The sequence below is a fragment of the Corvus brachyrhynchos genome, unplaced genomic scaffold (genome assembly GCF_000691975.1).
Source record: "Corvus brachyrhynchos isolate BGI_N302 unplaced genomic scaffold, ASM69197v1 scaffold43, whole genome shotgun sequence".
NCBI classification, from domain to species: Eukaryota; Metazoa; Chordata; class Aves; order Passeriformes; family Corvidae; genus Corvus; species Corvus brachyrhynchos.
The window spans coordinates 2,107,387-2,132,754 of NW_008237353.1; the positions used below are offsets into that span (position 1 = coordinate 2,107,387).

Here is a 25,368-nt window from a genome sequence, read left to right on the forward strand (position 1 = left end):
AAAGCTAAAGCTTACTCAAAGTTGGCACCTGTAAGGGGTATCAAGGATGACAAGAACCCTTATCATAAAAAACCAAACAGTGAAACTGTGGGACCTTTGTTACATGGGGTATGTGACAGCAAGTCCAAACATGGCTGAATTAATCGATGTCTTCTTTGCCTCAGTCCTATGGAACAAGATGTCCCAGGCTTCACTGTTCAGAAAAAGGGTTCAAGAGTAAGAACAGCAGAAAATGAGGATTACAAGAGGAAACAGGCATAAATTGAAACAAGAGGGTTACAGACTGGCTATAAGGAAAAGCTTTTTTCCCCGTGGGGACAATGGGTAACACATTGATCAGAGAGGTTTTGCAGACTCCAGCCTTGGAGTTTTCCAGCACCCAGCTGGTTAAATCCCTGAGCAATCTGTCCCGATCCCTCAGCTGGCCCTGCTTTGAGCAGGAGGTTGGACTGGAGACATCCTGTATTATCATGTGATTTTCTGAACATGACAAGCAGTCTAGCTCCTGCAGCATGATGAAACCTGAAGAGTGCTGCAACTTCTTTCTTAAAACTGTGTTTTTAGATAATGAGAACACTTTAACAGAACTTGCATGAAAAAGAAATGAGGAAGCCAGATCACAGTATTTTATATGCCCTTCAGAGCCATGCAGACAAGCAGTGTCCAAGGCACCCAGCTTGGTAGATATTAAGGGAAATGTGAAACTAAGCACTCCCAATGAAACAACAAACAGCTGCTCTATCTACAAGGAAAGGAATACAAACAACATGCAGCTTTTTATTGCAGTGCTATTCACACTTTTATTTCCACTCACAATAAAGTTGGTAATATCTGCAAAATTTATTCCAGATTGCAAGGCTGTGCAAATATCTGTATAATTCAAGTGTAGTGCTTGGAATCCTGGCAGTTGGCCAGAATAGCTGTCTATGTAAACAAGTTTGGTTATTTCTATATTAGCCACTCACAGCTATACCTCTCTCCTGGCCTATCAAGCCAGAAGATTACCCTTTACTTTATGTTTCTCTGTGTGGGACAAAATCTAGCAGTGGAACTGCATTTACAGACAATATAATATGTAAATGATATGCACTGCAATTAAATAAATGTCCATTCTTCTGAGCATGGTCCATTTAGGAATGCCCTGCTGACTTTAGAGAAGGACTGTAGTCCCTAAGTTCCCAGTTGAAACAATAAATGAACTGTGTGAGTGGTAAAGTTAGCTGGAGAAACAAACAGAGAAGATTTGTGCAGTGACATAAATTAGGACTTAAAATTATCTCAACAGCTTACATAACATTTGCTGTGCACGAATGCATTGCATGTGGTGTTTAATATTGCATATATGCTTTGGCAGATCCAGTGCAACTTTACAGTGAAGCAAGGACACAACAGATGACAAACTCTCCACGAAGCAAGAAATGTGATAGCTTTATTCACATACTGCAGATGCAGTGAAATGAATCTGGGTTTAGTAATTATTTATTTATCTGCATGTGGGATTGTTTTGTCTGTTTCTCAGATTTTGGGTTGGTTTTTTTTTGTTGTTTTTGTTTGGCTTCGTTTTGTACATAGGTCACTGTTGCCTAATAAGGACCTAATACTTGTAAAGTACTGAGTACATCACTTGATGTTTTGGAGTCTGGTGGCTGTTGCTTCTTGAAACACATGAGTAAATTGAGTCAGTGATGCTGTTCAAATCAAAATAGGAAAGAGGATAACCTTGCAAATAAAATGGTATATGTGCAAATAAAATGCATATGTGTTTCGTCCATGTAATTGTAACTCTGAATGGTAACTCTCTGCAGTCCTTACGACAGATTTTAAATATATGAACTGAGGAACCTAAAAATGCCCAATCACCCTACACAGAAATCTGTGGTTAGAAGAGAGCATTGCCAGAGAGCATTGCAGAGCCCTCATAACATCTTGCTACATGTTTGCCAAGAGGACCAAACGAAGAACTTCAGTAAGCCAAAGACTTGCAAAGGGTACCCTTTAACAAGAAGCACATTTCAGGTATAGTTCTTGCTCTGTGCAGTCATCAAAAACCATTTAAAGTGCCAAGATCTATAGTTCTGCTTTCTGCTACATTTAGTGTCATCAGCAAAACGCACCCAAAAATTAGAAAACAAACCCCCAAAGCAAACAACTACCCCCAGAGGACCTGGGTCAAGAACTTTGTTGTTATCAAGTAGTGACTTTGTCCTGACTGCAGAATAGCAGGGGAAAAGCTCTACATGCAATCTATCCCTCCAATATGTAGATGAAGATGTGACTTCTGGAATTCCCAGAAGGTGCAGATACGGCATACAGGCTTGTACTGGCCCCTTTGAGCTTTGCATGCCATCAGTGATAACAGGGCTGTTTAAACAAACTCTGCTGAAGAAATAAACAGCATTTTCTATTGAAGTGCTTCAACAGCAAGCAGCCAGTCATCTTAGTGCTGAAGGGAGGAGTCTAAGGCTTAATTTTCAGGAGGATTGTCTATACAACAGCAGTTATGTCAGAGGAGCAATATCTAGTTTACACAACAAAATACCCTTGAACTATTAAGCTGCAGGAAAACTCTGCAAATCAAAATTAATTACAAGTATGTCTTGGCTGCATAGAGACAGAAATGCTGCAGCCCAGTAGAGAACTAAGAAAAGTCAATCAGGGCACTGGTGAGCATTTAACAGGAACTTATATTTTGAAATATGTGGAGTACATCACGGTGAGGGTCAGCATTTAGCAGCTTTCCCCTAATTCGGGGTACTTTCAGTACTGAGACCAAAATGAATTATTCCCTCTGTATCTTTTGAACATAAAAATATAGGGAACTCTCATAGGTGAAGATGACATCTACCATTTTTGCTTTAACCATCTTATCCCCATTTTGAACATCCTTTGCCCTGCTCTTACCCCCACTGTTTATTCAACCATGACTACATGTTGGGATAGGATTATCAAAAGGCTGGGATAAATTTCTCTGTGATTTTCGTTGGCACAGCATTTTAAGCAAAAGCATTTGCTATTACACACCCTGATAATGGCACCCCTAGGTACAAATACCCTATTTTAGAAGATCTGTGTTAAACATTTTGAATTCCCAAATAGTTACCTCCTCGGGAACAAAATCATTAAGCTGGGTAGTTTGACTTAATTAGACTTAAATGTCATCAGTGATTCACTCTCTTTTAATAAACTCATCTGTTTTCATGTCAGTTCTGTAATTTACACCATTAAAACCCACTCATGTTGTTGCAATGTCTCAGGAGCGCAGTCAGAAACTATCTGAAAGTCTTTCTTGGCTGCCTTCTTGAGGGATTCATGACATTGTAACAGATGCAAACAGTGTCTGTGAAAGTAAAGCCTTTTCATGGAAAGGCATCACAGAGAGCTTTGTGTCTACTAGAAAATTTGGAGCCACAACACAAAAAGAGATACAAGTGCTTTGGAGGAGGAGCTCTGTTGAGATATGTGCTTTGCCACAAAGCTCTGAAAGTGAGCAGAGTGAGAAGAGGAAAATAAAAGAAAATAGATGTTTATGTGAAACCCATTTCAAAATGGTGAGTATTAAAAGTTGTCTGGTAGCTTAGCAGGTCCACTGTCATCCCTAACTCTTTTGGAAAGAGGTGCCAGAGGTGTGGGTCAGAGCCAAAGAACAGGCTTTCTTTAACATATATACTCTATTCATTGTGACCCTTCACTCTCCCTGGACATTAGAGGTGCCTCAGGAAATCTGTGTAAAAGTATTACATGCATTCAGTCCACTGGCAATTTAAAAATCAATATATGACTTACCAATACACTACACTTTTACATACGGGAGGGCAGGAAAGGAGCTGTGGCAAGGATCTCACCTCTGTGCACTGAGCTGAGCAGTGCACAAATACCATCCTAAAGGGAATTTGAGCACTCTGCTGTGGATCTGCTTGCATTAACCTCCAATGCACAAATGCTAGGAACATGCTCTTGAACTCTCCAAAGACATTCCTCCTTGACACTGGACAGAGGTCAAAACATATGTCAACAACTATAGGCTACCTAAATTTCAGAAGGCTGGTACTCACCACTGTGGTGGATCCAGTCCAGGAACAGCATTTACCGGATGGGAAGCCTGCCCCAATCTACTTCAAAGCACAGTTGGGAGTAAACAGGTATGCTAATGAAGAAATTACACATGCTACTCATTTACCAGCTCCCAGAGGAACATTAATGGCAGAAGTTGATTACGCATGCAGCAGCAACAAGGTCCTATACCTGATCAAACACATTTGTGGGTACGGCACTCTTTTCTGTGCTAGAAACAAGCAGGACAGGCAATATACGGACAAAATTATTCATAATGCACCTCCTGGTCAGATTAACAGGGGTAAATGCTCACCCCAGTTGGTGATATTTCTAATTAGAGACTGAAAGACAGCACTTGACATAATCTGTGATTAAAGAAGAAAAAAAAAAATAGCAAATAAATGAGCATACAAATACCCCATGTAGGTTTATTTTTTTTTTGTATGGGTTTTCTTCCACTACAAATACTGAACAGGTTTATGTGCATGAGATTTATGTGCATGGTTGGATATTGCTGAAACTGTGTTTGCTTTCCATTTTGTTTGAAGCAGCTCCACTGGAATCAGGTTTGTTTATTTACCTGGTATTTGACAAACTGTCTCTGACACTCAGCTATCAGGGGTTCATTCCCATATTTCTTACTGGGAACTCCATTCTCCTAATTGTTGCTGTAAGCAGGACAACACAAGAGGTGGTTTTGCCTCCAGGCTATTTTAGCTGGGTCTGGTATCAGCCGTGTTTTATTATAACCTATAAGACTGACATCTCTTTGATTGTCTTTCCTAAGACTTCAGTTTTCCTTTTCTTTTTTCTTGTTTTTTCAGTTTCACATACACTCACACACAGAAGGTATATTTAAAGGGATATATTGATCTTAATGACCTCTTGAAATTTATCCTGGGGCTAATCAGAGGCTTGCTATGTTTCGCTGGCTAAATCTATCATGGTATTGAATAATTCACAGCCTGCCTTAAAGGCTCCAGACTAGGTGATTTACCCCATATTAATGTGATGCTTTTGCATTTTAATAGGCTTATGTTAATGTTTTACAAAATGATAAAGCATTCTTCTGAACTCTCCGGCGACAAGGGATGATGGTATGAACCACATAACTCTAGCAAAGGACAGCCAATAACATCAGATTTATGAGTGTTGCTACAGCATCTGTTATAAACTTGAGCCAGACCAAACCATTTTGTTGAGACTTACCCCTGCTCTGACTGCAGAAGTGGCTTTTCCCAGCCTGCCTGACACTTTAATGAAAGTAGTCAGGCACAGGAGAAAAGGTAGGGCATTCTGAAAGCAGAACTAACCTTTCCAAAACTGTTTCAGTGCAGAGGTTTTTATATCCCTTTGAGGAAAGACCTAGAGGAGAACAAGAGGGACTTCATAGCACTAAGGCTGAAATTTCAGAGAGAAGTGCTCATGAGTGGGGTCATATTTTTCCATTTCAAAGGGAGACAGCCTGTCAGCAGAGCTCAATGTGTTAGGCATATGTGGGGTGCTGAGAATCGTAAAATGCAAGTCAGGTGACGAGAACACTCACACCACTTCCCTCCAGCTGCACTGCACCTTTATATCTCAGCTGCTCAACAGATCACAGGAGAGCTTTCCCCAGCCTCTCAAGAGAACAAACAAATGACATTTATCTCTTAAAACCTGCTAATGTGCTTACGTGAGAAGGGACTTGAAGGTGGGGAGGAAGCCACAGCACCTCTTCAATAGCTGCTGGTAGTGGCATCCTTATACCAACACAGGATGGAAACAAAAAGGAAAAATACTCCAGCCCTGGGCCTTCTGGTAGACGGCAAGGTGAAAAATGAACTCCAGTTCTGCTAAATGCAGACTAACATATACAAGGGGGTGGGGGAGGTGAACTGCTTACCCTACTGATGCCAGTCAACTCAAGCCTTTGAGAATGGGACTTGCTGGCAAGTTGCTTGGAAGATGGTGGCTTCCCATCTTCATACAAGGAAAGACTAGAGAAGAAGAAAAAAAAAGACAGAGAAATGGGAATAGGGAATGAACAACAGTACAGAAACTTAACATAAAACGAAGTGTGTGGCATTATGTGGAGTGGTGTACCATATCCTACCACTGACAGGCAAAATAATTGCATTTATTGATTTCAAAAACAGTTTTTTGTTGCAAAAGGCAAAAAAAAAATTCACGATTTAGTTTTTCATAATTCCTCTGACAGGAAAAGGAGGGTAACACTTAACAGACAAACCCATCTAGAAACGCTAGGATATTCAGGTGCTCACCTAGCAAACAGAAAATTCATTTTTAGCATGTGGCTTGCAGCAAAGACCCAAGCCTTCACTTCACATACTCCAACCCAGTTCCTCAAACGTCGTGATGTAGAAGCCATCTCTACCATAATGAATATGCAATGCACAGTGGAACATCTGCTGTTGGTTTTTAAATGGACTGCAAGCAATTATGACATACACCTGGGAATTAAAAGACCCAGGTTTTCATTCAGTGTTAATTTAGATAACCATGTTAGCCTCTGGCTTACTGGCTGCTATGAGGTGGGGCTACTTGTTTCCAGAAAATGCAATCTGCACCTGAGAGATTTTCATGACAGCTGGACCGTTTTGTTAAGACTGTCAATGTTAACAACCATAGCAAAAGTGTCCACCAGTTCTTCTGCACACTTCTAAAAAGATAATACAGAATTATTTTTCATACCACATGCAATTGGAATGTGGAGACTGTGGCTACAGTTCAGAAAATGACACAAGAAGTGACTGAACATTTAAAAGGATAACAATACCATCTGGAATTTAAACGATTGCTATTAATACACAAGCTGGAAGAAACGCTAAACTGCATGCTTCAGATTTTAAACCAATTTTAGCTACTAGGTATTAGTTGCAGATTATCCTATCACTGCTTAATTTAGAGTCTCAGGAATCTGTATTGGAGCATCTGGTGCAGTCAGAGAGGAAACTGAAGTATGAAGTTATGTTGGTATTTATGTTCTTCTCTACCTATAGCATGTGCAAAACTTAAAACCAAGCTGTGCACCTTCAGAACTTTAGAGAATTAAACCGTGCACGTGGCTGATAAGAACATTGTTACATACATGCCTCAGATTAAATACCTACATTTGAAAATATTGGCCATAACAAGCATCTACCACTGTAATGAAGAACCCATAAGACCATTCAGGTACAATGACATCCTAAATCACAGAAAAGAACTGAAAGCAGTCTCAGTAGAGGTTCTATTCCACCTCCCAGATCCTGAATGTTGAATATATCAGAAAGAGCAGCTGATGTGCCTTCCCGGGCAGGCTCCTCGTACACTACTAGAGCATTTTCCTTTTTTTTGCAACTGTTGCCTCATGTTCAGCATGTGATCTACTACATCTGCCAGGTCCTTTTCTGCAGAGCTGTTACTTATGTTCAGATCTATCCTGTGCTTGTGTAGCTGATTCTTCTTGTGTAAGAGTAGAACCTTTACTTATTCTCACTCAAACACATCCCACACTTTCATGTCACTCAGTGTTTCGTCATGACCTTTCCAAATTCTCATCTTGCCTCTTAGTTCTTTGTGGTTTCTCTTAGTGCTGTGTTTTCCGCAAATGGAATGAATGCAGTTTCTATCCTAGTGTGAAAGCCCGTGACAAAATCTTCTATAGCAATATGGACACCTTGTAAGTGCAAAGATGAACTAAAAATCTTCAAAGCTGAGTCACCACTTCATTAGCAACTGCAGTCAAACCAGCTCAAACTTGAAACCTAGAAACACAGATTTTTTCATTCTTTTCCTCGTTAAACACTTGTTTGTTGCAGTTCACCATCTAAAAAAATCAAGCATTCACTTAATTCTTAAGTCAAACTGAGTTAATATCAGGAGTAAATAACATGTATTTCTCTTTGAGCACTAGTCAGTTTAGACATCAGTCATACAAAAACAGATTTACAGCAGAAATGAGTTGCTTTCTTGGAATAAAAGAAGCAGAAAGCCTGTTATTTCCTCACTCAATCTTATGCATACCACATATGTATTGTAAATATAACCCATGATTTTCAGGGCCTGCAGAATTTAAATGCATCCATATTTTGCAAAAGGATCCTTAAAACTTACTTTCAAGACACAGATTGTTCTGGAGCTGGAATCATTTGGGAGAGTACTAAATGAAAAGGGCCTGTGATGGGGAAGAAATTTTAGTCCATAGTTCAAAGACTTTTTTATTTTTTCTAATACCAAATTTTAAGGAAGTAGTTCATCTCCTCATGGTAAATACACTTGACTTTGGAAATAAATTATTTTATTTCTCTACCCTTACATAGCAAATTACGAATCCTCTCCACCAAACTGGATAGAAAGAATGTTATGTGTTTCAGATAGAGTTTCATAAAGCAGTAGAACAGCACCCATTGTTCTGAAAGAAAATTCAGAACAATGGGAGTATAAGAATACAAGCCAAAAATCTTCTTATTGGATCTTGTGTTCCTTACTGATCAGAACATGAGTAAGAACTTCTTTCTGTTCTGTCTTTGCAAGACCTTTTCAAGTGTAAGAATACATTTAGTGTCTCTGTACTCTCGTAGGACTTCTAGAATTTTTTTCAGCATTACAAGATTTAAATGAGAGATGTTGTGTAAGTGGAAAGCATGATGTTAATAAGTTTTTTTAATATCTCAACAATGATGACAATACTACTCTTCACTCAATTTCTTAGCTGAAGCACTTGGTAACCCTGTTCAATCATCTATACAGTAAAATTACTTATTTACCAAAACAAAAGACTTATCCTGATTGAATTGTCTCCCTTTAAACAAAGATGAACAATTTTCGCTGGGGGTCTTCAACACTTTGCTGAAATATAACCAAGCAGATGTCAAGAAATGGTGAGAAGCATCTGAAGAAGCTACTTAAGTTATGAGTGGGTTTGTGTAGTTTTAAATTTCACATCTTTTCCATTCTGAGTGGCAACAGAGTGGAGACTTACTCGTGTTGCATGGACTATGTTGTAACCAATCTATTTTTCACAGGGCCCTCCACAGTAAAAGACGACTTAATTTAAAACTTCATGTAAAACAAAGCCTAAAATAGGATCACCAATTATTGCAACTGCCTCACATCATGAGCAATGTTTGCTTGAGGACCTGAAGAGACCTTGCTCTATAGCCTTACAGAGCAGAAGGCCTTTTAGCTGCAATACCCTTGGACAGCTGTGCTGGTCAGGTGTGTATACTCTGTCTTGCACAGAGGAGCTTAAGATATGCCTGGTATTTTTTTAAGTCCTACGACAAAGCAAAACATCAACAATAGTGGTTTTTAATACTCTGAGTTGTTGCTTCTGGGCAGGGACTGTTTTTGTGTTTATAGGACACCTAATAAAACAGGGCCATAATTTGATTAAAAGGTCAAAGAGTTTTCAAAATTGAAATAATGAAAAATAAATGCTATAGTAATGTGTTTCACAGAACCAGCCTACAGATCCTAAAGAACCTGTCTAGAATGGCTGAGCCAGTAGAGAGCAGGTGATAACTGATTTCTTATGTATGCCAAGTTCACATTAGGTCTTAGAGCAAATCTTCTTGCTGCAGCTTTAGCTCAGTATTTCTTTACTTAATCACCATGGACAGAGAAGAGATCATCCTTTTTCTTTCTGAAGCAGCCTTTTATGCTCTTGAACACTGTTAGTTCGAGTCAGTTCAGTCTTCTGTTTCTTGCTCTTAGCAATACCAATTCACTTGGTCTTTCTTTGAAGATCATGTGTTGTAGACTCGTGCTTATTCTCATTGCTATCCCCCAACAGACTTTTAAGTGTTCATTTTTTCCTTGAAGTGCAATGCTCTCTTCTTGACCTAGCAGGAATATTACAGCATACTATCAGGTATAGAAGGTTTCCAGAAAGCTGATAAAATACATTCTGTTAAAATTTGAGCAGCAAAGAAAAAGATAGAGGAATGATAGTCTGTAGCAATGCCTACAGTACTATTTACTAATGTTAACACAGTAATAAGAGTATAGAATCATAAAATCGTTAAGGTTGGAAAATATCTCTTAGATCATTGAGTCCAAGCATTAACCCAGCACTGCCACCATTAAACCGTGTCTCCAAGTGCCAGATCTACACATCCTTTACATACCGCCAGGGATGGTGACTCCACCCTTTCCCTGGGCATCCTGTTCCTATGCTTGACTGCGCTTTCCATGATGAAATTTTTCCTAATATCTAATCTAAATATCCCCTTGCACAACTTGAGGCCATTTCCTCTCTGTCACTTGTTACCTGGGAGAAGAGAGTGACCCCCACCTGGCTACAGCCTCCTTTCAGGCAGTTGTACAGAGCAACAAGGTCCCACTGAGCCTCCTTTTCTCCAGGCTAAACACCCCCAGCTCCCTCAGCCACTCCTCACAGGACTTGTGCCCCAGACCCTTCCCCAGCTCCATTACCCTTCTCTGGACTTGCTCCAGCCCCTCAGTGTCTTTCTTGTGGTGAGGGGCCCAGAACTGAACACAGGATTGGAGGTGTGGCTTCACCAGCGCAGAGGGACAATCACTGCCTTGGTTCTGCTGGCCACACTAGTGCTGATAGAGGCCAGGATGCCATTGGTCATCTTGGCTACATGGGCACATGCTGGCTCTTGTTCAGTCACCGTTGACTTGTGCCCCCAGGTCCTTTTCTGCCAGGGATCAGCATGCTTGTGTGAGAACTGCCAGGTAAACACTGTCTGCTATGAATAATTTCAAGCCTCCTGGGGGCAGTAAAGATAAGAAACCAACACTCCTACCCTAAAAACAGACTCCAGCCAATTCAGTTTAATAGGTAAATCTCATCTCTCCAGTGCTGCATCAGTACTCACTATAATGAAATGAGTCATCTCGTCACCTCTGCCTACTTCTAATGCCGTCACCAAATTTGCAACGCCTTAAGTAGCTCAGAAAAGAGTCTCTTTCTGCTTTTTTCCTAAATTTAACCATCTTAGAATTGCTCTGTTATGGGAAAAGAGTACAAACTGAAAGCTTCCTAGCAATATTTCAGTGAATAAAAGAGGGAATTACTGTTATTTACGAAAGAAGAAAATGTGATAGAAGTTTAATGAGATAAAATGAGTCTGGAGATAAAATAAAAAGCTGTTCCAGAGACACTACATGTGAGTTTATAAATAACATTGTTGATTGCATGCCTACTGGACAAGTTAATACAGCAAAAGATGTTTGAGGAGAGGAAATGAACAGAAGATTGAGATTGGTTTGCAGACATTTGAAAAAAACAGTGTCATAGTGAAAAGCCAGCAAGCCAGTCTGCTTTCAAATATGCAGTCAGTGCATTTTGGTTTGTTGATGATAGTGAGGTAAGTGGACAGCCAAGCTCACAAGACACAAGTGGCTGTGAAGTGATTAATACTTAAGATACCAGAGGCAGAGTAAAGAGAAGTGAAAGATGTAATTGAGAAAATAAAGAACATGAATAGTAATGCTTTTTGCACCTGGTGAGAAAGCCTGTATTGTTGACATAGTGTGATAGCTACAGATGGTTACTTGGAGTGGAAATTCGTGAGAGGCAGTGGCAAAATACAAGCATTTGTAGGACTTTTGTGAAGAAGACCTGATTTTCAAAGGTGCTTTCAAGCCAGGAGTATTCAACCCTGTAAGTCAGTTGGAGAAGGTGGAAGATGAAATTTTGTTCTTTCATAACAAATATGTTAATGATAGCAAAAGGGTACTCACTAGTTATTTAATCAGTGCTACTTCTCTACTATAGGGGTTTATTTTGAGATTATGTTAGGTAGTTCTCTTGTCTTAAAAATGAATTAGCAGTAAATTTCAACTTGTCTCATACTTCACAATTTCAGTAGATGTTTAAATGTAGCTAAATAAATTGGAATAATGAGCACAATAATTAGGAATTTAAACTGTCTGAGAAATTATATTCTAATCTGCATAGAACACAAGCCAAACACAGGGAAACAATTCACGTGTAACACCTATCAGTGCAATGATGCAATGTATATATCACTATCAAATAACATTTGGAGTTCTATGCTTCTATGATCCCACTTCAGTTTTGTTTGCCTTGGAGTTAACAAATTATTAAATCAGAAACTCAGTAACAAACCTTGCATAAATGCCTGCTCAGACTTATTCTAGAAGAAAAGGCTGTGATCTTTTTTGTCATTTAGAAAGAATTAAGCAACAACCTTGATAAAGCGGTAACTTCTACTTTCATGTTTGAGACTAGTGGCATTTAGCAAAGTCTCAACAGCAAAGTGTACTAAAAAAATTACTTTTTCGGTATCATGCAGTCACCTTTAGCAGTGCTTCCACCACCATCTCTTTTAGCCCAATTATCTTCCTCATGTATTCTAGCATCTGACAAGCAAGCAGCCCTGAAATGCACATCACAGTCCATGCTTCCTCTTTAATTTTCCAAATAACATTCAGATCTAGGTATGATCTAATAGGATGCTGTGGATGTTGCCTTCTCAGAGAAGGGGTTACAGGCCTGAGAGGAGCAAAAATATCCACAAGAAATCATTTAACTTGAATCCATGTTTTCCTGAAAAATGAATATTTTGCTGTTTTAATGGACTACCAGCTTCTTCCCACAGGATCATTCTTAATACCAATCTCTCAGCCTCAGCAAGCCAAGCTCTCATTTTCTTCCTGCTGCATGGCAGCTCAGGGGCAAGGAGCATATACTTCTTGGAAGAACACCCTTCAGGCATTCAAAGGTGCTCTATTCCCACAGCACTTCTAACCTCTTATGAGATATGAAGATCCTGTGTTTGCTCCGATGATATCTTACCTACACCTCGTGCTCTAGTGTGGAGACAGGAACTAACCCATTAGGCTCTAACGCTCTTCTCAATAAATCAAGATGTTAGCATTCAGCCTAACTCCTTTGGCAACTCTGGATGAAATAAGTTATCCTGCAACAAAACCAAGAAAAGTTGTTGAAGTAAATTGCATGTGATTTTTTTGCTCTCGAGAGCTGCTATATTATGTGACTGGGGAAAAAAGAGGGGATTTTCAGGAAACAAAGGCTAAGTAAATATAAACATAAATCAGATAACAAGCGAATGTCAGTATTTGTTGGCTTATTTCAATACAGGAATTTAAATTGACAACTTCCTGGGCTGCAGATTAAATGGTTACAGAGGATGCAGATAATCTTTCATGCAGAGCATGCTGGAGGCTGGGAATTCACTCTCCAGTATTTGACATACCAGTGTTAATCCTCATGTTAGCTCTTGGAAACTATCCAATCCAAGGTAAACAGCCTGCTTGTCTCTTAACAAGCATCTGGACAACAATTTACAGCAATCTCAGGTTCATGTAGGAGGGATGCTGCCTAAAGTATGTGTGCTATTTTCTGGATGGGACACTGGAGAAGATTGAAATAAATTTTACTGAATGAAGTTAAACAAAAGTTTTCAGCAAATTACAAAATTATTGAAGCAAGTTCAACATAATCAGATAACTTTCCTAATGAATCATACACTAGAAATTATTTTCATGCTTAGCCAAATCTGCATTTAATACTTTCCAGGTATCATTCTCAGCAGTAAATAATTACTATATTCCTATGCATAAATGACCATTTTAAATTTGCATGCATCAATTTTTTTAATCAATATTTTTAGAACACTGTAGTGCCATTCTTTCTTAACAGATACTAATTTCATGCAAGAAATGTACCTTATGTGAATGTAACTTACCCTATAAATTCTGTAAACTAGTATGAACATCTAAAAATATTTAGTCCCCACTTCTTCAAAACTAGCTCTTAAAATTACACTGTTCATAGCCACCTTCAATACTGGGTTTGGGTACATGGGTTAGAAAAGAAGACCTTTGTTTTTTCCCTTTCCTCATGGATTTATTGATCCTTTCCCTGTCACTGCCTAGTTGGATTTTAGTTGTCTCAACTCATTTTATCTGGATGATAGTGTCCCCAGGAACCGACATGCTCATAAACTCTCTGTTATTGTATCACTAGTTTTTAAAGCAGGACTTAAAATAATACAGAATTTTAAAAATTAAGATACAGAGTAACCACTATTTAGCTGAAACTAGAAGGGATTTTCACCAGACAGAATTCATAGCAGAATCCCCACTCACTTCAGGAAAAAGAAATTCAGCAAGGACATAGTAAGATCTATGAGAAATCTGTATTTACACTCGAAACCACTGAAATTACATTCTTGCTGCCTTTATAGTAGGAATCAAGTAAACACAGAGAGAAACTGTAGATAAAAATACTCCTATGAATCCAAAAGTTGGTGACTATGATTCATAATTACTAATCACTTCCTTACTACAGGCCTGTAATTTTTTTAAGGACTAAGGTTAACCATAGTTTCTAGCATTTCTTGTTTCCTGTTCTTTCACGAGATTAATAACTGCAAAATATTTGTCTCATTTTAATTGGCCAAAGAACAAAAAAATGAAGATTGCTCACCAAATACTTTTTCCAGACTGTAAGACAAACAGGAGGAAAATTAAACAACAGGAGGGGGAGTATGAGGCACTGTTTAATGCCTTTGGCATTATTTCTTTTAGCAGTGAATGCTAAGCAATGCTTCAAACTGAGATCACAGTTGAGCAGACAGAAAAGGAAAATATCATTTTGTCTGTGAAGTTCTCAGAAGCATGAACCTGTCAAGAGGTAGAGAAATAGGTCACATGAAAGTTAATGAAAAGTAATAAATGGAATACATTGTGCCACAATGCTTCATCTCAATTAAAAGTTCACTTGCTGAATGCCATTTAAATTGACAGATACCCATCTCTTATCAACTTGCCTATTTATTGTCTTTGCATTTAAAAAGGCTGCTGTTTATTCCACTGGGTAACCTCTGGAATCCTCCTGTTGTGTTTCTTAGTCAAGTATAATTGAAGTGCAAAGAAGTGAAATGCCAGGATTCATAGGAAAATGTTTCATGGGAAAATGTTTCCTTATTACAGATGTTCATGTGCTTCAGAATAAACTGACATTAGAGGAAGGCTGGATTTTAACTTCTGGCAGTGTCTGGCATCACACTGGCAGGAATTAGTGATTGCTTTTTGACCACTGCAATGCCATCACTTCAAGAGGCAGCTCCAACACCCCTTTTTAAGAGTTCAAGACAAAAAAAAAAGAGTAGTTTGGAAGGCGAGATAGGGAACATGTAATAGCTGCATGACATTCCACACTGCTGCGCCACAGCTTCCCACACAGAGGCATGATGACAATAATGAACTTGCTGAAAGGGCTGTGCTGTGCTTACTGTTGGGTTACAGCTTCAGCACTGTGTTACCCTGTTGCAAAAGGTGAGTTATAGTTTCTAGAGGTGACTTGACCCACTTGTAGATGAGACAAAATTTTGTAGCTTTTATATGGGAGGGATATCTTAAGGCTGAAGCTGAGACACAGAAGAATACCAGAGGTACTACTAAAATTGGGAACATGACTCCAGCATGCTGAAGAGAAAAAGTGAGGCATCAGAAGGATGCACTTTTTAAGTTGCATGTGAAGTCTCATTTTCTCCAAGACAGCTGTCTGTCTTAAGCTTCATGTTAAAGTATTTCATCCCTCTTCTTAGGTTAAGTACTTCACAAAACTCACTTGTCTCAAGGTGGTAGTGGGAGACAGTGTCTCCATAATTGATTGCCCATAAGTCCTTGACCTTGCTCAGGAAATGAGAGCTGTGGTGCATAGTTCTCCTTCAGTGCCAGCATCTCAACCATATTTCCTTCAACTCCACAGTAAATGCCTGCATTGTGTGAGAGTTGTGGAGCACCTTACACTTCCCATGTAAGAGCTGAGCTACCAAGAGGGAGCAGCAGCTACCAAGAGGGAGTCTGACATTGCAGGAAGGGTCCACTACTACAAGGTGGGAGGGAAGAATATTGATTTCTGTTTTGTCATCCAAGGATGGATGCCAGAGTGCCACAAGCACACCGAATACAACAGAAACACACAGGGTGTTTGGGAGTTTTACTGATCAGGAGCAGGGCTGTGGCAGATTTTGATTATTCTTTGTTCAGGATGGGAAACCCGTGTGCGTGTGCAGAAGTCTAAATGTGGGCACCAAACACTTCCACTGCCAAAGTGTTCATGGGATGCTTCATTTTAGGCAAATGTGCAGGTGTTTCAGGCATGGTGGGAGGCTGGAATACATGGGAGACTTTCAGAGTAGCCTCACCTTGGGGGACACAATGCATCTCAGTGGCTAAAAACAAAATGTAACTCAAGAGATTCATCAGAAAGGAAAACGAGCTCACAGTTCAGTGGCTCCAGTTTACATCAGATCCAAGATCAGTGCTGCTCTGACTGTCAGGTTGGCAAATAACAAATCCAGGAATACCTCTTACGATTTGTGCAATTACACAAGTATGCAGACATATTTTCAGAGAGATTATATATGAAAAGGAGAACTGTTCATCCTTATCTCACAAACACATAAATGTACACTGCTACCATGCAAACTAAATTAGTTGTGTTTGGAATTTAAAAAAAATTATACCTGTGTCTGAAGGTCTGAAGCTGAATTAGCTGCTTACATTTAACTGTCCCAATGTCTTTATATTTTAAGGACTTGAGCAATAAGGATCTTGTACTGAATTCTTGCTGATTCTTACTTGTTCAGCATAGTTGAGAAATTGAGCTCTTTGGGTAGCTGTCTCCTCTCCTTACCCAAAGCCTCAGGCTGTTAAAAGCGTGAAAAAGAATGCATCAAGGGTTATTTTTAAAATGCTTCTAAGTGGAATTTGTGCTCAGTTAATATTTAAGTACTGCCTACAATGCACATAATAAAATGGGAGCGTGCTTTAGAAAGCCCTGATTAAATGTGCATGTCGGCTGGTGCTCTGCTAGCCTAATGCAATTTGATTTTGACATAATGTAATGGAGCACAGTGATGAAAAACAGCAACCCTAATAAGGCTCCTCTTTTCACAGCTTATTTATTTTTGGCCACTGAAGCAGTGTGCTTTTCTATCCCTCTCTTTCAGAGCATGTAATCTCAAAATAATTAGCTAAGATGACTTTTCCTTGTTCTTAATTAAATGAAATCTAAGTAACAGACTATTACTCTTACATTGCACAGCCATAGGGGCATAGTTTCAACTCGAATATACTGGCAGCAGAGAAGTCAGCTGAACAATGGGAAAACCTACAGCAGCAGCAACTTTACTGAAAGGAAAGCATTGCACCAACAGGACCTGACTGCCCTGTAGGTGCTCAGAAGAGAGCTGGCTGTGTTCCATGCTGTCTCAGTTGCCTGCTCTTTAGCATCCAGGCAGATCAGACTGTGCTGTGACTTGTGTAAGGTGAATTAATGTTCAAAAGAGAATTGTATCAGGTTACCAAATTAATTTCTGCATAATTCTGGTTTTGAACACAGGTTTCTAGGGTGAAAGGCTAACGCATTAACTCAACACATCAAGCACATCTCATTATGCAGAAGTTAATGTTAATACACTCAATTTCCTACATTTTTAAGGATTTGATGCTTTCGGGGACTTTTTTTCTTCTCATGCTAATTGTACAATTGACATCTTTTATCTAACATGTAGTTTGTGTCAAAAAATTCCTTTCAACAAAACAACCATCAGGCACTCACGAAATGTCAGATCATCTAGGAAGCAAGGGAAGTAAGTTGTGGCAGAATAGAAGAGGATGCTATTCTCAGTCCCGGTGGGCAGCAAAGCTAAGCAAATGAGAGTTACCCACTGAATTAAGTGCATTTACTCTTGGAAGAAAACTGCTCTCTCACTTTAGATGTGGATGCAATTATCCTCTTTCTCTCCCAGCCACATGTATACACATGTGGTGATAATCCTGGCCTTTACAGGATGTTTTTTATGTCACTGTGGGGAAAAATAAAAAGTAAAGAAAAAAAAGCTATAAATGTTCTGAACAAGCACTCATGGTATAAAAGTGCTAAGCCACCAGGATAGTGAATAGTCTGTGACACTTGAGCCTCAAAGACTTTAAAGGATGTGTCCAAGGCCATGTTTGAATTACACTGTGCTGAACCAAATAAGATGGTTCGCAGCAATAACTTCACATCCTGCACAGGCAGATAGGACGAAGTGTTGGGAACCTTGATGAAATCTGTTGCTGACATTTAAATAAATTAATGATGTACTCTGTATACAAACAAGAGAAGCTGATGTTTCAGCAGTGATGGGCCTGATTAGTTTTTAATTATGATGAAGCTAGCACTTTAATGGTTTGTGTTGAGCTTTTTAAGCCAAATTTTCAGTAAGCCTGTTCATGTGGAAGCCTAATGCTTTTACTGGCATATTCAGCTATGTGAAGGTATGTAGAGTCTGGTTAAATTTAAATTGTTTATCAAACCCATGCTCCTGGATTTTCCCACCAGCAGGCTTCGTGCAGGTAACAAACGTGCTCCCTTTACACCTGCACACATGCTTCCTTCACAAATAAACCACAAATCTGAAGGAGGACAGGAAATGTGTCTGTGTCTCTCATGGACATGTTACAAAATGTCTAGCAGCTTAATACACACAAGCTGAGAACTGCCTCTGGCTCAGTTAATCTAGACACAGCCTAGATTAGACATTTTCCTGTCTGCTGCACTTGCAATGAAGGGTAGTTTCTGTCGTTCTGTGATGGTAGCTGTGAGGTAACTGCTATTTTATGAGAGCAATTGATGCAATGTATTAAGAGAGCAATTTCAACATGGATACATTATTGCTATTCTTTTTTTATTTATCACATTTATAGATCTTGATATTGACAGTCTGAAAAAGAGTGGGTACTTTTTTGTTTAGAAAAACCCATCTATTTTCATATAGCAAAGGGAAAACAGGAATGTTAACCCTGTCTGGTAGATTCAAGAAACTCATTGAAATTCATACCATTTTATGATACTGTGGTGTTAAGAAAGCATTAGTCTTGACCAAGACTACAGAGAATTGGTTCCCATGTCATCTCTAAGTGACTGTTAAAATGCAGATAATTTACCTGAGTTGGTGAAGTAATCTCAAGTGCTCAAAGGGAAGATGCTAAACCAAATAAGGGGACAGTTACTAAGTTGCGCAAAAGGCAACAAAATGATAATGTTCTTTTACTTCCTTGCCTCTCAAGTGTTGCTTCCAGCCCCACAAAGCTGTTACAGACAGAAATAAATTAGATGGTTTATCATTAATCAGAGGATCATGGAGTCATAGAATGGCTTGGGTTAGAAGGGACCTTAATGATCATCTAGTTCCAATCCCCCTGCCATGGGCAGGGGCACTTTCCACCAGACTGGATTGCTCAGAGCCCCATTCAGCCTGGCCTTGAACACTTCCAGGGATGGAACATCCACAGATTCTCTGGGCAACCTGTTCTAGTGCCTCAGCACCCTCACAGTGAAGAATTTCTTCCGGATATCAAATCTAAATTTCTCCTCTTTTAGTTTAAAACCATTCCCCCTGTCCTAACACTACCTGCCTGTGTAAAAAGTCAGTCTCCCAATTTGTATAAGGCCTCTTTTAGTACTGAAAGGCCGCAATGTGGTTTCCCCAGAGCCTTCTCTTCTCCAGGCTGAATAACCCCAGCTCTCGTAGGCTGACAGATATATTAATATACCATTTGTGCTTATTTGTATTAAACTGCTGTATTAAAAGTGATAATGTGGAATTTTAGTGTTATATTTCTGTATTACAGCAAATAAAGGTTCTGAAATGGGAAAATTGCCAATTCACCTTCCTGTCCGGAGGTAGGTCAGAAATAATTTTTCTCTCTTACTCGATAGCAAAAGTCACAAAATAGTTCCCATACCCCAAAAAATACATCTAAAAACCCACATTAAGTCATTGTGAGGATAGAGGCACGTTACAACTCCACTGTGATCCACTTTAAATAAAAAAGGTATATTATGCTTTGAACATACAGGTTTTTGCCAGCATAACACTCATGAATGCTGATATAAGTTAAGTGTCATACTTGTAGGGGATAGGGTATTTTGGTTATAATCTGACACAAAATGTATTTTGCATTTTGTAGGTAGTGAAATGTCCCCGAATTTAAAGGCTGTGTTAAAACATGCCACATTTGGAATCAGGATCTTGCATTTTGTCCACCTGAGGAGCAGATAATTGTGTTTTACAAAATTCAAAAGTGACAAGAACTATGAAACCTGACTTCATAAAGATGTCTCTTGTGACTGGATTTGCTAACACCTCACACAGGGTCAGTTCCAGCTGACAGTCTTCCCAGCTGAGGTGCCTGCAACATATAGACTGTCTCATATAGACTCCCCTGTGCCTCATAAGGGTAGAGTTCCTGTTACAGTGGGCACCCCTTTCACAGCTCAAGCTGCCTCTTCTCTGCCTGCTGGAAACTGTGTAGAGCACAATGCATTTGAGACAACTACCTCTTCCAAATTTTGAATCATTCAGACAATTTCTGCTAAAGTCAGCAGGCTCAGATCAGATAGGCACAGAGAGGGACACTGTCTAAGTCTTGTTATCTTCTGAAACTAGTTAAAAAGGGGCTGCCATGCATGCCCCAGTAGGAGTCTGACAGGACAGACCCAGTTTCATGTTCCTCTGATCAGCTGCAATGCACCTCTCACCAGTTCCTGACAGACAGTACAGCAATGCCATGAGATGGTTAATTACAGAAGGTGCAAGTTAAAAAATGGAAAAAAAAAAAAGAAAAAGTATCCTTAGCTCCCTTTAGCACCATTCCCCTTTTCCTTGTCTCTAGCAGTAGAAGTGTACATTGCTAGCTGACACTCAGTCACGCTCAAACCCTGCAGGACAAAACACTAGTGTTTTGAATGGTGTTATCTCTTTCTGCTCTTTCCCAGCATACCATGTTACCTACCCAGCCAAAAGAAGGATTCCTTTACTTCCTGCTCTGAGGTACTAGGATATACATAGCATTTAAAATGCAATATTAATTTGAGTGGTTGCAGATTGCAGTACATTTAGTACTTGAAGAGAATTGTACCTGTGCAAGTAAGTCACAAATGTGGTGACAGATACTTTTTAAGAGAACCATGTAAGAATGTGTCAAAGTATTCTTCTTTTACAATGCATTAGAAGAAATCCTACTCTGGAACTGCTGAGAAAATAATTTATCCTGATTTTTTTTAAGCCTGATTCAGTCCTCTTAACATAATTTCCTGAGCTTTGAACTCATTGAGTCTTCTAATAGTGTCCTTAGAAGGGAAGGGGGTAATTTTCTCTCTCACTGCCTTTAGGAGATCATCAATCATGCATTACTCGTAAGTATTAGCATTGCACCATTTGCCTTTTTTTTTTTTCTTTTTTTTCTCTAAAGAAGCCTAATCATGCATGGAGAAAGTGCTGTAGTGTAAAAGTTTCCATTTATAAATTGCACAGTCTTTGTGCAGAATTGCTGTACCTCCTACAAGGCAATTTTAGTATAAAGCCTGACAATGATTCAAATCTCTAGCTATAATACATTTTTTTATAACCTTTCCGTCACCTGCTGCCACAACACATTTCTATAACAAGCAAATTCCATGGATGTTATCATGACAGATTTATAAATGAGCTGTGCTGTGATCGTGTCACAGAATATGTGCTTATTAAGCCAAGGGGTGATGCAAGTATTGAGCTATCTGAAAAGCCAAGATACTTCTATTTAAATCCCAAGAAACAGGCACCAAGATATTAAGAACTAGTTTGACTGAGCAGTTTTCAACATTTGCATATTCAGTTAATTTCAGTATTAAAACACTGTCAAATTAATATACTGGTCTTTTCTACTTGAAAAGCAGATTACATCACATGAAATGCGATGGTATTCGTCTAAGTCCTCAACTGACTGTCCCCACATTACAAAAATCTATACTTACTTTTTCGAAAAGAATTGCAATTGGCAGTAGGTGATGAGGAGAAATGAAGTCTGAATACTAACTGTATCCAGTGGCAATAAATGTCCAGGAGGAAAGCATGAAATAATTTCTTAATCTCACTGTTCATTGAAAATGAAAAGCAGTTCCATATTAGGCATTAGTTACTTCAGGACAATAAATCAGAGCTGGAACAAAATATCCCTGGTGCATTCCTCCTTATTTACAAAGTTCTGTTTCTTGAATACACCATTGCACAGCAAGAGACAACATCTCTTCGCCATTCCAAGGCCCCACAGCACAATATTCTTGGTTCAGGATCACAGCCCCAAGGACTTCCCACTTTCTTCTTCCATTACTTCCACATACCTTTCCATTCAAACAACACCCTCTGAGCTCCATTCACTCCTGTAATACCCATTTCTAAATGGCCTTACACGAACCTTAGCTGTGGGCAGTTGCATGCCCACCTTTCGCCATAGGAGATATTACTGTGTCAAAAGATGCTTATTTGTTTCCAAATGTTTGTGGAAAAGGAACACATCTTTTCCCACCGTGGTTTCATTACCAGTCTTTCATGGGGTATATGTAGTAGCAGCAGCAGGGAGCAGCCTACACTTGAGGCTAGCAGTCTCACAGAATTACTGTGCAAATACGACTTAGTGCTTTCTCCTCTTTCGTGCAAGACTTGAGTAACTGGCACTGCCTCATGCCTGGCAAAAGACTGCTCTGTAAATCCATTCTGAGCAATAAAGAAAAATATAAGTAAAATGCACATGTTCACCAAGTCTGTTTTTTAACCTTTTGAACTCTAAAGAAGCTTTTTAAAGCAATCAGCTCCAAGTGCAAACGATATCCTGCTGCCACTTATCCTCCTTTCCCAAGAAACCCATTTGCAAAGTATTATTTGTTTATTTCTCTCAGGATAGAAATAAGCACTGAACATGGGAATGTTAATACACTTCATAATGATAAACCAGGGGTTTAAACGAGCACAAAAACTTGCTGAGGCAAAGCAAATGATTTTAAAGCTCTAATAGGATTCCTTGCATGAATTTGAAACATATGCACATAAAGCACTGACCCAGGACATTGTCACTGCTGTTTCTATTATCATTATGACTTTGCAAGTTCTGTCGTATTAATGAGCATTCAGTGCAGTGCTTTACCTATTGTGAGAGTCGCGGTACCTTTGATGTCCCCCCTTCTTCTGAGAACCACCCCCTATTAAATATAAAACTGCTGTGAAATGAGGTAATACCACACATAACAGAAAAAGCCCAGAGCAAAAGATTTGTGTATTGACAAGACAGTCCATCATAACACAAAGACACCTGTGCTGCCTGAATGACCAGTAGCCATCCAGCATGGGCCAGGTGTAGTACCTCCCCAGGCAAAGAAGTGAGATGCTGAATTACCCCTACCAGCATTACATAAGAAGACTCACCTCAGGGAGATGGAAAACAAGAGAAGTGAAGAATCACTGTTTATAAGCATGCAGATATTTGGTGTTCTTTCCCTTTACAGCCAGCGACCCAAACATGTACATGGAGAGCACACACAAAAATCTTCCTCCCGGCAGAAGAGAAAGGCACTGGTCACTGCACCAGGCTAATGCTATGGAAGCACTTAGCCTGATAAGGGAGGAAGGTAAAGAAGAGCCAGCAAACAAGTTTTGTTTCTGTAAACAGATGCCATCAAATTGTGCCTACACAGTGTAAACCTGATTCAAAGATTAGATTACGAACTACTGCAGGAGGTTTGGATTCCTACTTAAATTTCGCTGATTCAGCTTAATTCTTGGGGTTCCTAAGGATGGTACAGCTTCCATGGCTCTGTCTTTTCTCATCCCAGAGGCATATATCATGCAAAGCTTTATGCATGAGCAGTCTGGACTGGACTGTGCCTTCAGCTGCACAGGTCTTTTTATCTCCTGCAGTACTGTCAATCTCCCACAGGATGGCTGATGCCACTGGCACTATTGATGAAGCATCTTGCCCAAATACGTCACTTCTGTCTGAAAAAACAAGTTAGAGAGATTTCCTGGAAATGATAGTGTATCTATGCAGAGGCTCACATGCCTGGTCCCAGGGAGGAAAGCAATCTATGGCAGTACACAGATCGGATGGGATCCTTACCATGTACACCTTCTCAGACCCACATCTTTTTTTCATGGAACTTTCTCAGTTCTTTATATCAAGACAGTGTAATTGACCCTGCCAGTCACAACTACAATATTTCAGGTTTCGTTCTTCTTTGTTTGGCTCCAAGTTCATCTGCCAGGCAAACAGGGATGAAAAAAAAAAAATTATGAGCTGCTTAGCAGGAAACTATCCATTCAAACCAAATCTTCAAATAGTTATTAAAATGAAAGCTTAACTTCTCTTTCCTTCTGCTGAACAGAAGCAGCCTCAGTGAGAAAGTCACTCTTGCCTATTTACAGAGAATATTTTTCCCATTCTAATGTTTGTTTGCTGTTTCAAATGCAGCATATAACCAGTGAGCAGTTACATTTTGTGCCTCTTACAGAACCCTTAAGTGTTGAAATCCCACAGCACATTCACTGCTACGGAGCATGCAGTTTCTAGCCTCCACCCAAACTGATAATCTTTGTTTTCCACATCCGTATTCTCCATCACACATAAATCTTTGAAGCTGTCTATACATATAAATGCTAATTGACTACTGCCTTACCCAAAACTCATGCACAGTTTCAATGCAAAGGCTTCCACTGACCTCATGGATCAGAACTGTGATATACAAAAAAGACTCACAATGGCAGATGTACCTGAACAAAAACTCTGTTTAAGTTAAGTGAATGAATTATCTGCCAGCCAATTTTACTAAAAAACTCCAAATGTGCAGGATGATAGCTTTATGGATCTATTCTTTAGCCACTAGCTTCACAAGGTGTCAGGCTTGGCAGAATTATTCATCTGCCAATCTCCAAACAATTTTTTCTAAGAAAACGAAATAAATAAAAAAGGCTGACTGCATACCTAACCAGGTTTTTCAGATACAGGAACCCATAAAAGCATGAATATTTATTATGGGAACCTGAACAAAGAAGTGCTTTTACCATTAAAAAGTGATAGTACTTGAGAGAGCTATGCCTGCTCCATTTTCTAGTTTACAGGCAAACAGAGATTTCAGGCTGTTGTAGGAAATATGAAACAGATTTGATTTACAGGTATTTTTTGCTTTTAGGAGTTGTGAAAACTTTGCAAATGGAAGTTGTTTTTCTACCTCCCTTGTTGCCATGAGTCCCTAGTGTAGGGGAAACCTGCAGGTCTCAGAAAGTACAGGTGCCACTGGTACATTTTTATTCTTCTGACTTTTGCATGGCAATCTTCTTTTATTGGAATAAGCAAGACCACCACTGAAAAGTACACTCATTAATCTGTGTAACAATGACCCTTCTCTTTTTTATGGGTTCACTGCAGTTTAGGAAAAGAATACTGAGACATTCAGTAATAAAAATTTTCTGAATTTAAAATCTAAATAGTTGTTGAAAAAAATGT

The 25,368-nt window shown here is 39.3% G+C and overlaps 1 long non-coding RNA gene across 2 annotated transcripts in view; it reads right to left on the reverse strand.

The window, feature by feature from the left end:
- The window catches only part of LOC108445822, a 63,300-nt gene that overhangs the window by 17,410 nt on the left and 20,522 nt on the right, over nt 1-25,368 (reverse strand). Inside the window, exons 1-2 of one of the 2 annotated variants that reach the window (XR_001860804.1) lie at nt 12,830-12,947; nt 5,939-6,032 (exon numbers count right to left, since the gene is read on the reverse strand). This is a non-coding gene — a long non-coding RNA (uncharacterized LOC108445822). Of the gene's footprint in view, nt 1-5,938; nt 6,033-12,829; nt 12,948-25,368 lie in introns of those variants that run through there. The other variant, XR_001860805.1, reaches the window with a different exon arrangement.